The sequence below is a fragment of the Coffea eugenioides genome, chromosome 5 (assembly GCF_003713205.1).
Source record: "Coffea eugenioides isolate CCC68of chromosome 5, Ceug_1.0, whole genome shotgun sequence".
Classification (NCBI taxonomy): Eukaryota; Viridiplantae; Streptophyta; class Magnoliopsida; order Gentianales; family Rubiaceae; genus Coffea; species Coffea eugenioides.
In genome coordinates this window covers 20,049,616-20,061,474 of record NC_040039.1, presented here as the reverse complement: position 1 = coordinate 20,061,474, position 11,859 = coordinate 20,049,616, and positions in this window count along the sequence as shown.

Here is an 11,859-nt window from a genome sequence, read left to right as displayed (position 1 = left end):
TCGGGTTTTACTTGCGTATTCCACTTATTAGGTTTTGGAGTCCAGTCTTAAGTGTTTGCCTTGATTGTTCTAAGAGGTGCCGGCGAGTAAAGCCACACTTGGGAAGGAAACTTTTGAAATTATCCTTGTTTGATCAGGTGAGTGTACCACTCCCCTGAATTATTGCTAAAATGGTTTCCTGTACTTGCAAATTGCTAGTTGAATGTCTTTCCTGACTGTTTATCTTGTATGAGACGAGGGTGTACTTTATCACACTCGTTCTCTTGCCTATTGTGTGACGACCCCACCTCCCCCTAAGGCGTACCAGAGGGTTCGGCGGACCGCCTGCCCAGCTCTCGCCAGGACTCACCCACTAAAATCACGTGCACACAACAAGAACCCTTAATAATATCCGCAATTCAAGCTTATAATTTACATTGATAGAAATCAAGGTACAAAGTCTCGATATACTTAAACTAGTTCAAAATATATACAACCCAAGTACAAAATGTTCCATTCGAGGAATAGCGCGAGTACAAAACCAAAATTCAAAACAAAGTCTAAAGTAACTAGACTACGCTAGCCTTTACACTTCTCACGCTTCACTCGTACCCCTGTAAGGAAAACAAAACTAATAGGGTGAGCCGAAGCCCAGTGAAGTTCCAAATATCAAATTGGCCAACAAGCAAGGAATAACATAGTAATAGTGAAATAGCGAGCAAACAAGTCATAATCAGGGAAATAGTACTTTAACTAGTCAAATAATATCAAGTTTGCAATTACAAATAAGGATACGGTAATCATATCTCGGCTCCATTCCAGCTTGATCAATGGGTAGTTGACACTCCGTCAACTTTCAAGTAATAACAAATCCAAAATAAAACTTCACTACACGCCAATCCCCGTCCACCGATCAACCCCCTTTTTCGGGCCCGCACGTCACACGAAACACGGGTGGTAATACTCGACTATACCGGATTGCCGAGGAGATAACACTCCACTCGACTTAACTAGTAACCCAGGGTTCGTTATCTAATCGACCAGGCCCTTGCCGGCTCGACTCGATTAACTAGCCACAGGGTTTCTGGAATTCCAGGCAAGATATATTTCAAGTACATGTAAAGCAAGTCAAGTATATTCAATAGCAAGAAGAAGTCATTTTAAGGCAAGTGCGGTAAAGTACACCCTTGCCTTATCATTCATTTTCGCGTAATCATACAAGTCAAGTAAGGAACACAGGTATCAAGTACAATCGGATATTTGAAAGCACTCACCACAATAGTGCTTCTAGTTCTCGCGTCGAGGTGGTACTCCGAGTTTGGAGTCCAAATCTGCGATAAAATTTCAGTTTGAGAACTTTGAAATACGAGTAGGATTCAAAACTTAAATGTTCCGTTCATTAAGAATCGACCAATTGAAATTCATTTGAAAGACACTCGTGAAAACTTGCTCGCTTTTCAAATCATAAGGTTTTGTAACATAGATGCTTGGAAATACTACTTGAGTTGAAAGTACAAGGAAATTCAAGTTTACATTGGCCATTAAGTCTTTTCCTCAAGGGTACAAGCTCGACCAAGTCTTAACGTATAACACTCAAGAAACATAGTAGCAAAGGTCCTCACTAGTTCAAGTGTTAAGTACTTAACCTTCACTCAAGTCGAAAATATAGTTTTCTAGTCCTCGAGTAAAAATTCGGGCAGCATGCCCTTTGTGTTTACCTAATTTTCCAGCCATTTAGGCTTCATTATTTTTCATCAACCACAACCCAACATCACATATATCAGAAATTCATGTCAAGAGCCGTTCCATAGGCTCACAATATCATAATAATAAGATTCACAACAATAGCAAGTGCAGAAATTCAATCTAGCACAAAACAGATTCGACGTATGAATGCGGAAATAACATATCCGAGGCTACGCTTATCGGATTAAGACGTAACCTATGCCGTTTCGAAGCTAAGACACAGAGCTACAATGTTCATGAAGGTCACTTAGTCCAGTTTCTAATGTAACTTGGTCAGATTCTCAAATTACTAAACCAAAAACCAGTTCGTCGGCTGTTTAATCGCATTCCACTGTAATGGTCATAACTCAGTGTAAAAAAATCCAATTCAGGTGTTCTTAGAGGAATTTTAAAGCTACTTCATAACACTACAACTTTCATGTTTTGGTCCAGAGCTAAATCAGAATGGATCCTGGTCAAAAAACGTGATAAGCTGGACTTAACTGATGAAACGGACTGCTGGGAAATACTTAGAACAGTAAGGGTATTTTGGACTTTTCACGTCCTACGTTTCTCCGATTGAGCTGAAAGTTTTTAGGCACCTATAATATACCATTCGCTACAACTTTCCTTCTTTGACCTAAGGCCAATTCGGCCTCTAAAATACAGTTACAAATTCGGACAGAATGTTGGGGAAAATTTCCAGATTCTGGAATTTCTAGTTTTTAGTGGAACTTTCCTTAATTTCTTGGTCCAATCACTACCAAAACACCTTATAAAACCTCAATTGCAACATATAAGCATCATATAATAAATTAGGCAGAATTTCCCCAAACCCTAGTCATCAAATAAGAAAGGGGAAAACTTCTAAAACATGATAATCATCCATGATTTCACCACAAAATCAAGTTGCCAAGCTTAATTTAACAAAATTGAAAGCAAAACTTAGAGAGATAAGCTTTCTTACCTTGACTAGAGGTCACTAAGAGTAGCCCAAGCTTTCTCTTTCAAAAATCACACCACAAGTCACTAACTAATCACTCAAGAACAAGTTTAATCGGTTTATTTTGTTTATTTTCTCACTAAGTTGTTGGATTGAAGATGAAATGAAATGTTTTCCCTTGTTGTTTTTCTCCTTGCTCCTCTCGGCCAGCAGCAACAATATGAAGAGGAAATTTGCTAAGTGTTGGAGTTAAATGGATGGTATTAGTCTTGGGTTAAGAAGCCATGAGGTGGCGACAAGTGTCGCCACCACCACCTTTCTTTCTTTTCTCTTTCTCTTGTTATTTTGTAGCCTCACATTCGGTCAAGCTTGCTGCCAAGAGAGAAGATATTTTGCTCAAGTTCAATAAATTTGTCTGGTAAGGAAAAATGGTGGTCAAACGGTGCGTTCAATCGGTAGCGCGCGGGAGCAGCCGGTTCGCGCCGTTTTTCTTAAAAACTAACGGACCAGGGCTTTTACTTCCAATTCACTAACCTTATATCATTGCCACTAGTCACATATTATTTCTCACTTAAAAGTCACTTTTAATCCCCAAATTTATCCTTACTCTGTACCGAAAATTCATCCGGCAAAAAATCGCGAAAACCCTAATTTCGCTCCAAACTTGAAACCAAAGCGTAAAACCCTATTTTCTAGGTTTATTTACACTTAGTGTGAAATATTTGGGTAGTGGGCTTTGATAAATAATAATTTTCAAATAAAAGGGTATTTTTGAGAAAAATACAAGAAATTTGCTAGTCCTCACATGTTGTGACGCCCCCGCTTCTCCCAAGGACGAACTCTAGGGTATCGGTGGGACGCCTGCCTAGCTCGCGCCAGGACTCAAAATTTCAAAACAATAAAAGCTAGACAAACCAAAAGAGTACTATTACGATATATACAACCCCCAAAAGTTCTATCTACATTCTCAAAAGTATCTAGTCAAACCACTATAATACATTATGATAACAACCAGCAGGAAGTAGACCCTAAGGAGGGTCCTCATACAAACCACCAAAACAAAAACAAACATCTTAATTGTCCAACTATTACAAACTAAACCTAACTATACTAGTGAATATGCCAAGGAGTTCCCCGCGTCACCCCCTGCTAAGGAAAACAAAGGAAACGGGGTAAGATATATGCTTAGTAAGTAAACAGGGGTAAAATCGTAAATTTCACATTTAGATAAACAACTATTTCACAAAATGTCAAGTCAAGTGCAAAAGTAACAATACAAATGAAGGATACAAGTTGGCTCCAAAGCCAAGTCGTTTGCCATGCGTGACCTCCTGCAAACACTCCGTCGACCACAAATAAGGTCCGTAGAACTCCACTTGTACACCCACCTGACACCTTATCACCCTCACTGGCCAGTCACCTCACAAACTTGCTCAAGCGAATGAAATTGAGCTTGGTTCACAAGCTCGGTTCACAAACTTGGTTCACAACTTGAACCTACAAACTTGGTTCACATTCTCGGTGAACCGGATTCACAAACTTGGTGACCTCAGACTAGGTTGGACTGGCTTCGACCAAGCCCCAGCTGGCTCAAATAGTCCATCCAGGTTGGGAGATCGACCCCAACATGCAAACGTCACCCCGAGCTACAAGCTCCAGGGGCTCAAATCCAAAATAATTCATGTAGACATGTCATGTGTAACTATGCATGTAAATTAGGGTTTAGGTCAAGTGCGATGAAGTACACCCTCGCCTAGGTACCCTTTCATTCACCTCAAAACACATAACAAGTTATATACAAAAACGGCCCGAATACTTACTCCAAAGGTACGTATAGCAAAAATGCAAGGATCATGTCACGTATACAGCTAGTAGGCCCCACCGGCACCGTCTAGCCCGTCACCGTCTGAAATAGAAGATTGCATCACAATATATCACAAACGGCCACTAACATGCATAACTCAAGTACAACGGCAAAATTAGCACATGCATGTGCGGAAACGGCACACGGAAATGGAGACGGACACGGAAACGGAAACGGCCAGATTTGCCATCCCAAACCATTTTGATCAAAAGTTAGGCTAGGAATATCGGATCAAGGTGGGTGAGAAACCGTTTTGAAGCTACGAGGACGGGCTACAACTTTTATTTAGACATCTCAACCCAGATCTGAATGAAAGCAGGTCGAAATCATGGAAAACAGTACCAGAAGTTTACATTTTAGGATGACAGACAGGGTCGGTTTACTGGACCATAACTCCCATCTCACAAATCCAAATCAAGAAATTCCAAAGGTTTTAGAAAGATATGTCATAAGGATAAAACTTTTATGTTTTGGACAAAACCTGAATCAATACATAGCATGGGGAAAAAGGGGTTCAAATTTCCTGTCAGAACTGTCCAAATCCGAAGGCAGTTCTGACAACCGATCTTGTTTTGGTCATAACTGAAGCTACTGAACTCGGATTTGGATGAACTTTATACCGTTTCGAAGCTAAGACCAAGATCTACATTTCTTATGAAGGGGTCAATACACAGTTCGCACGTATCAAAATGGACAGAGTATGGTCAGAAGCAAAATTCAAAAACGTAACACAATCCAGTGTACAAAACAGGTGCAAGTGTTTTGGCTATAACTCGGGCTACACTGATCCGTTTGACCTGAAATTTTGTAGGAATATTCAGGACTTAAGAGGCTAAAAATTTCATGTTTTGAGAAACTTCTGAATCTGCACACATCATAAATAAAAATGGAACTCAAGTTCGGATTTGTGGGCTGCCCTGTTTTTCCAGATTTGCCGGTTTTGTACGTCGCAAACGCATGGTTCATTTCTATGGTTCTTATACACAATTTCCAGCCCAATTCATACCAAATAAACACACATATACTAACTTCTAAATGACCTACAAATGGTCCAAAACTTCCCCTCTAAGTCACTACAAAATTGCCCAAAAACTAACCATAATCCCTAACTTAACTTTATTTGCATCACTAAACTTAATCTATCAACCTACTAACCAAACCCTAACTCACTAAACATTAGCCAAGCTAAACTAACCTAAGGAAGCCTAGGGTTTCTTAACCCAAATCATTTTTTACCATTCACTCACCAACCCAAATGAAACCAATCATCAAACACAACCACTACAAGTTCAATAACACAAGATTAAGGCTAACCAACATGTTTAGCATGAAACCCTAATTAGAGTTCATATGGCCGAACCTCAAGGCCTCATTTTTCACTAAATTAATCCATAAAATCAAGTGATAAACATAAGAGACACCATAATCAATCACAACTAACAACCATTATCATCATTTCCACTAGCCCAAGCATCATAAACCACACTTAGCTTTGCATAGGAACTTTCTTACCTCAAGATGAAGGTTATATGATGACTAATGAACTCAACCCAACTCCAAGATGGATTCTTTATGCTTCAAGATGAAGATCTATAACAGAAATTTGGTTGAACTTTGCAAAATTTCCCTTGGTTTTTCTTCTTCTCCCTCACGGCTTTCTCTCTCTCTCACTCTCTTGGTTTGTTTTATTTTGTCCAACTAATGACTTAGTTATGGCCCTTGAGACTAATATGTGGTGCAAGACCACTTAGGAAAGATATTTATCATTCAACCAATCAAATGAAAACTTGTCTATTGCCTCTTAACCCTTACACCTTTATTTTCTCTTTCTTACTCCTTTTCCCCCAAACATTGGATAATCTTTCAATTAACTCCATAGGTTATAACTTAATCTAATCTAAAACACTTAACCACACTTAATCTAATCTAAAACAATAACCTTTTTGTCAAGGCAAAAATTAGGGTTTAAATCCAACTGAAAACTTCTAATAAATCATAACACTAGAGGTTTTACTCATTTAGGGTTTCTAACCTTCTTAAACTTATTTAACCTATATAAAATGGATCAAATCCTATACTTACCCACACTAAAACACACACTAGCATAACTAACTTTAATCACCACTCGAACTTATGATTAAAACAAAAACTAGGGTTTCAATACTAACCCCAACTTAGGGTTTTCGAATTAGTCCCAAAACCTAATGTTACCTCACAAATAATGAATATAACCTAATATCAAACTTAAGAACTGACTGGGGTCTCACAACCTCCCCACTTAGAATAATTTCGTCCTCGAAATTAATCGGAGTCCATACCTACAAAACATTAAGTTGTCAGTTCACTGGCATTTCAGCTTAAAATATATCATTCATCTTAAAGAGAATCACGTATCCCTAATGCCGATCACGTATGTCCCACAATTGCCCAAGTCCTCTAACCTAGGCGCTATGATACCACCTGTGACGCCCCAGCTTCTCCCAAGGGCGAACCCTAGGGTATCGGCGGGACGCCTGCCTAGCTCGCGCCAGTACTCAAAATTTCAAAACAATAAAAGCTAGACAAACCAAAAGAGTACTAGTTACGATATATACAACCCCCAAAAGTTCTATCTACATTCTCAAAAGTATCTAGTCAAACCACTATAATACATTATGATAACAACCAGCAGGAAGTAGTCCCTAAGAAGGGTCCTCATACAAACCACCAAAACAAAAACAAACATCTTAATTGTCCAACTATTACAAACTAAACCTAACTATACTAGTGAATATGCCAAGGAGTTCCCCGCGTCACCCCCTGCTAAGGAAAACAAAGGAAACGGGGTAAGATATATGCTTAGTAAGTAAACAGGGGTAAAATCGTAAATTTCACATTTAGATAAACAACTATTTCACAAAATGTCAAGTCAAGTGCAAAAGTAACAATACAAATGAAGGATACAAGTTGGCTCCAAAGCCAAGTCGTTTGCCATGCGTGACCTCCTGCAAACACTCCGTCGACCACAAATAAGGTCCGTAGAACTCCACTTGTACACCCACCTGACACCTTATCACCCTCACTGGCCAGTCACCTCACAAACTTGCTCAAGCGAATGAAATTGAGCTTGGTTCACAAGCTCGGTTCACAAACTTGGTTCACAACTTGAACCTACAAACTTGGTTCACATTCTCGGTGAACCGGATTCACAAACTTGGTGACCTCAGACTAGGTTGGACTGGCTTCGACCAAGCCCCAGCTGGCTCAAATAGTCCATCCAGGTTGGGAGATCGACCCCAACATGCAAACGTCACCCCGAGCTACAAGCTCCAGGGGCTCAAATCCAAAATAATTCATGTAGACATGTCATGTGTAACTATGCATGTAAATTAGGGTTTAGGTCAAGTGCGATGAAGTACACCCTCGCCTAGGTACCCTTTCATTCACCTCAAAACACATAACAAGTTATATACAAAAACGGCCCGAATACTTACTCCAAAGGTACGTATAGCAAAAATGCAAGGATCATGTCACGTATACAGCTAGTAGGCCCCACCGGCACCGTCTAGCCCGTCACCGTCTGAAATAGAAGATTGCATCACAATATATCACAAACGGCCACTAACATGCATAACTCAAGTACAACGGCAAAATTAGCACATGCATGTGCGGAAACGGCACACGGAAATGGAGACGGACACGGAAACGGAAACGGCCAGATTTGCCATCCCAAACCATTTTGATCAAAAGTTAGGCTAGGAATATCGGATCAAGGTGGGTGAGAAACCGTTTTGAAGCTACGAGGACGGGCTACAACTTTTATTTAGACATCTCAACCCAGATCTGAATGAAAGCAGGTCGAAATCATGGAAAACAGTACCAGAAGTTTACATTTTAGGATGACAGACAGGGTCGGTTTACTGGACCATAACTCCCATCTCACAAATCCAAATCAAGAAATTCCAAAGGTTTTAGAAAGATATGTCATAAGGATAAAACTTTTATGTTTTGGACAAAACCTGAATCAATACATAGCATGGGGAAAAAGGGGTTCAAATTTCCTGTCAGAACTGTCCAAATCCGAAGGCAGTTCTGACAACCGATCTTGTTTTGGTCATAACTGAAGCTACTGAACTCGGATTTGGATGAACTTTATACCGTTTCGAAGCTAAGACCAAGATCTACATTTCTTATGAAGGGGTCAATACACAGTTCGCACGTATCAAAATGGACAGAGTATGGTCAGAAGCAAAATTCAAAAACGTAACACAATCCAGTGTACAAAACAGGTGCAAGTGTTTTGGCTATAACTCGGGCTACACTGATCCGTTTGACCTGAAATTTTGTAGGAATATTCAGGACTTAAGAGGCTAAAAATTTCATGTTTTGAGAAACTTCTGAATCTGCACACATCATAAATAAAAATGGAACTCAAGTTCGGATTTGTGGGCTGCCCTGTTTTTCCAGATTTGCCGGTTTTGTACGTCGCAAACGCATGGTTCATTTCTATGGTTCTTATACACAATTTCCAGCCCAATTCATACCAAATAAACACACATATACTAACTTCTAAATGACCTACAAATGGTCCAAAACTTCCCCTCTAAGTCACTACAAAATTGCCCAAAAACTAACCATAATCCCTAACTTAACTTTATTTGCATCACTAAACTTAATCTATCAACCTACTAACCAAACCCTAACTCACTAAACATTAGCCAAGCTAAACTAACCTAAGGAAGCCTAGGGTTTCTTAACCCAAATCATTTTTTACCATTCACTCACCAACCCAAATGAAACCAATCATCAAACACAACCACTACAAGTTCAATAACACAAGATTAAGGCTAACCAACATGTTTAGCATGAAACCCTAATTAGAGTTCATATGGCCGAACCTCAAGGCCTCATTTTTCACTAAATTAATCCATAAAATCAAGTGATAAACATAAGAGACACCATAATCAATCACAACTAACAACCATTATCATCATTTCCACTAGCCCAAGCATCATAAACCACACTTAGCTTTGCATAGGAACTTTCTTACCTCAAGATGAAGGTTATATGATGACTAATGAACTCAACCCAACTCCAAGATGGATTCTTTATGCTTCAAGATGAAGATCTATAACAGAAATTTGGTTGAACTTTGCAAAATTTCCCTTGGTTTTTCTTCTTCTCCCTCACGGCTTTCTCTCTCTCTCACTCTCTTGGTTTGTTTTGTTTTGTCCAACTAATGACTTAGTTATGGCCCTTGAGACTAATATGTGGTGCAGGACCACTTAGGAAAGATATTTATCATTCAACCAATCAAATGAAAACTTGTTTATTGCCTCTTAACCCTTGCACCTTTATTTTCTCTTTCTTACTCCTTTTCCCCCAGACATTGGATAATCTTTCAATTAACTCCATAGGTTATAACTTAATCTAATCTAAAACACTTAACCACACTTAATTACTTCACTAATCACCCTCCTATATTAATCACTTATACTTAAACATACTTTATCCCACATAAAAGCAATGAAACAATAACCTTTTTGTCAAGGCAAAAATTAGGGTTTAAACCCAACTGAAAACTTCTAAGAAATCATAACACTAGAGGTTTTACTCATTTAGGGTTTCTAACCTTCTTAAACTTATTTAACCTATATAAAATAGATCAAATCCTATACTTACCCACACTAAAACACACACTAGCATAACTAACTTTAATCACCACTCGAACTTATGATTAATGCAAAAACTAGGGTTTCAATACTAACCCCAACTTAGGGTTTTCGAATTAGTCCCAAAACCTAATGTTACCGCACAAATAATGAATATAACCTAATATCAAACTTAAGAACTGACTGGGGTCTCACACCTGTACTGAACAAACTGGAATCTATTACTTGTACTTGTTATGTACTTGAACTTGTTACTTGCACTTGTTATGATGTCGTTTGGAAGAGTATCCAACGACCTTCCGGTTAAACCTGAGCTCAACCTCATGGGAAGTTAATTAAATCGAGCCAGCGAGGGCTTGGTCGAGATAATTGACAATCCATGGGTGCCTGTTCCTGGGGGAATCTTTGGGTAGTGAGACTCTTGATTCCGGTATACTCGAGTATTACCATTCCTGTTCCTGTTTGGCGTTCGGGCCCGGTAAGGGGTATGTTTGGTGAACGGGATTTTGGCGTTAAAGTGGTGATCTACTGGACTGGTTCCTTTATTTGAACGTTGACGGAGGGTCAACAAGGCTGGATCAAGTATTGCAACGGGGATTTGGCTCCTGAGAGCCACCTGTATCCTTGAAATTGTGATGTTCGTTCATTTCTTTTACTTGATGCGGATATGTGTCCTATAAATGTTTTCTCATGATTTCTACTATTATATTTTTGGTACCACATTGAGCTTCTAGCTCACCCCGTTTCGTTATCCTTGTTTTCCTTACAGGAAATCACCTTTTGAAGACTATGATGTTTGAAGCATGAGTTGAGCTAGTTTTAGTATTCTTTTGTATAGCTCCTCGATGGTTGGAAAACCTTAAATTTATTTTAACCAAACAATTCCCTTTTGAATTGTAAATTTGCAACCATGTGTATATAAAAGTGTTTAACCATGTTCCTAAGTTGATTTGGTTTGGAAATGTTCTTTTCTAGGGTTATCTAAAGTTGTTGTGCTTGTTTGGGTTTCGGACAGTGCATGTTATCTTCTCAAAGTTCTTTTGAGCGGTTGGTAGGGTTTACGCTCGTTCCAGATCCGTAGTCCCGGCGAGAGCTGGGCAGGCTGTCCGCCAAACTCTTTGGTTCGCCTTAGGGGGAGGTGGGGCTGTCACAGTGTCAATCAAGATCTGAATGTTGTTCTTACCTCACTGGTTCATGTTTCTACGGATGTGCAACACGATTGGTTCATTGTCCTATCTCCAGATTGCCAAGTTGTACCAATTCAGCAACAATTAGGGCCGAATTATACCACCTTGCACAACCAGATTCGGGATTTTTCTAGCTTCAATGAACCTCATTATGAAGTGCACATGAATGGTAAGCTATTGCATAGTTTTCCACCTATGACTACTAACTATGGAATTTATTGTGTAGGTGACACCATGACAGTCCATGCTCGAAGGCCAATTAGAGAGTTTTGGATTGCAACCTGGACTTTTCACAAGCCTTACACACGCTCTTTCCTACCTTGGCAAATGTCCTTGTTTGAGAGCCTCATGAAGTTGACCAAACGACATTTAACTTGGCTCGTGACCCTTCATATATTTCCAACGTGGTTGTCCTCTAAGCGTACCGTCAATTTGTGGCCAAATCACTTTCAAGAGGAGGGGAATGATGCAAACATGAAGATCTTCATGTTTGTGGTCACGATCCTCCAA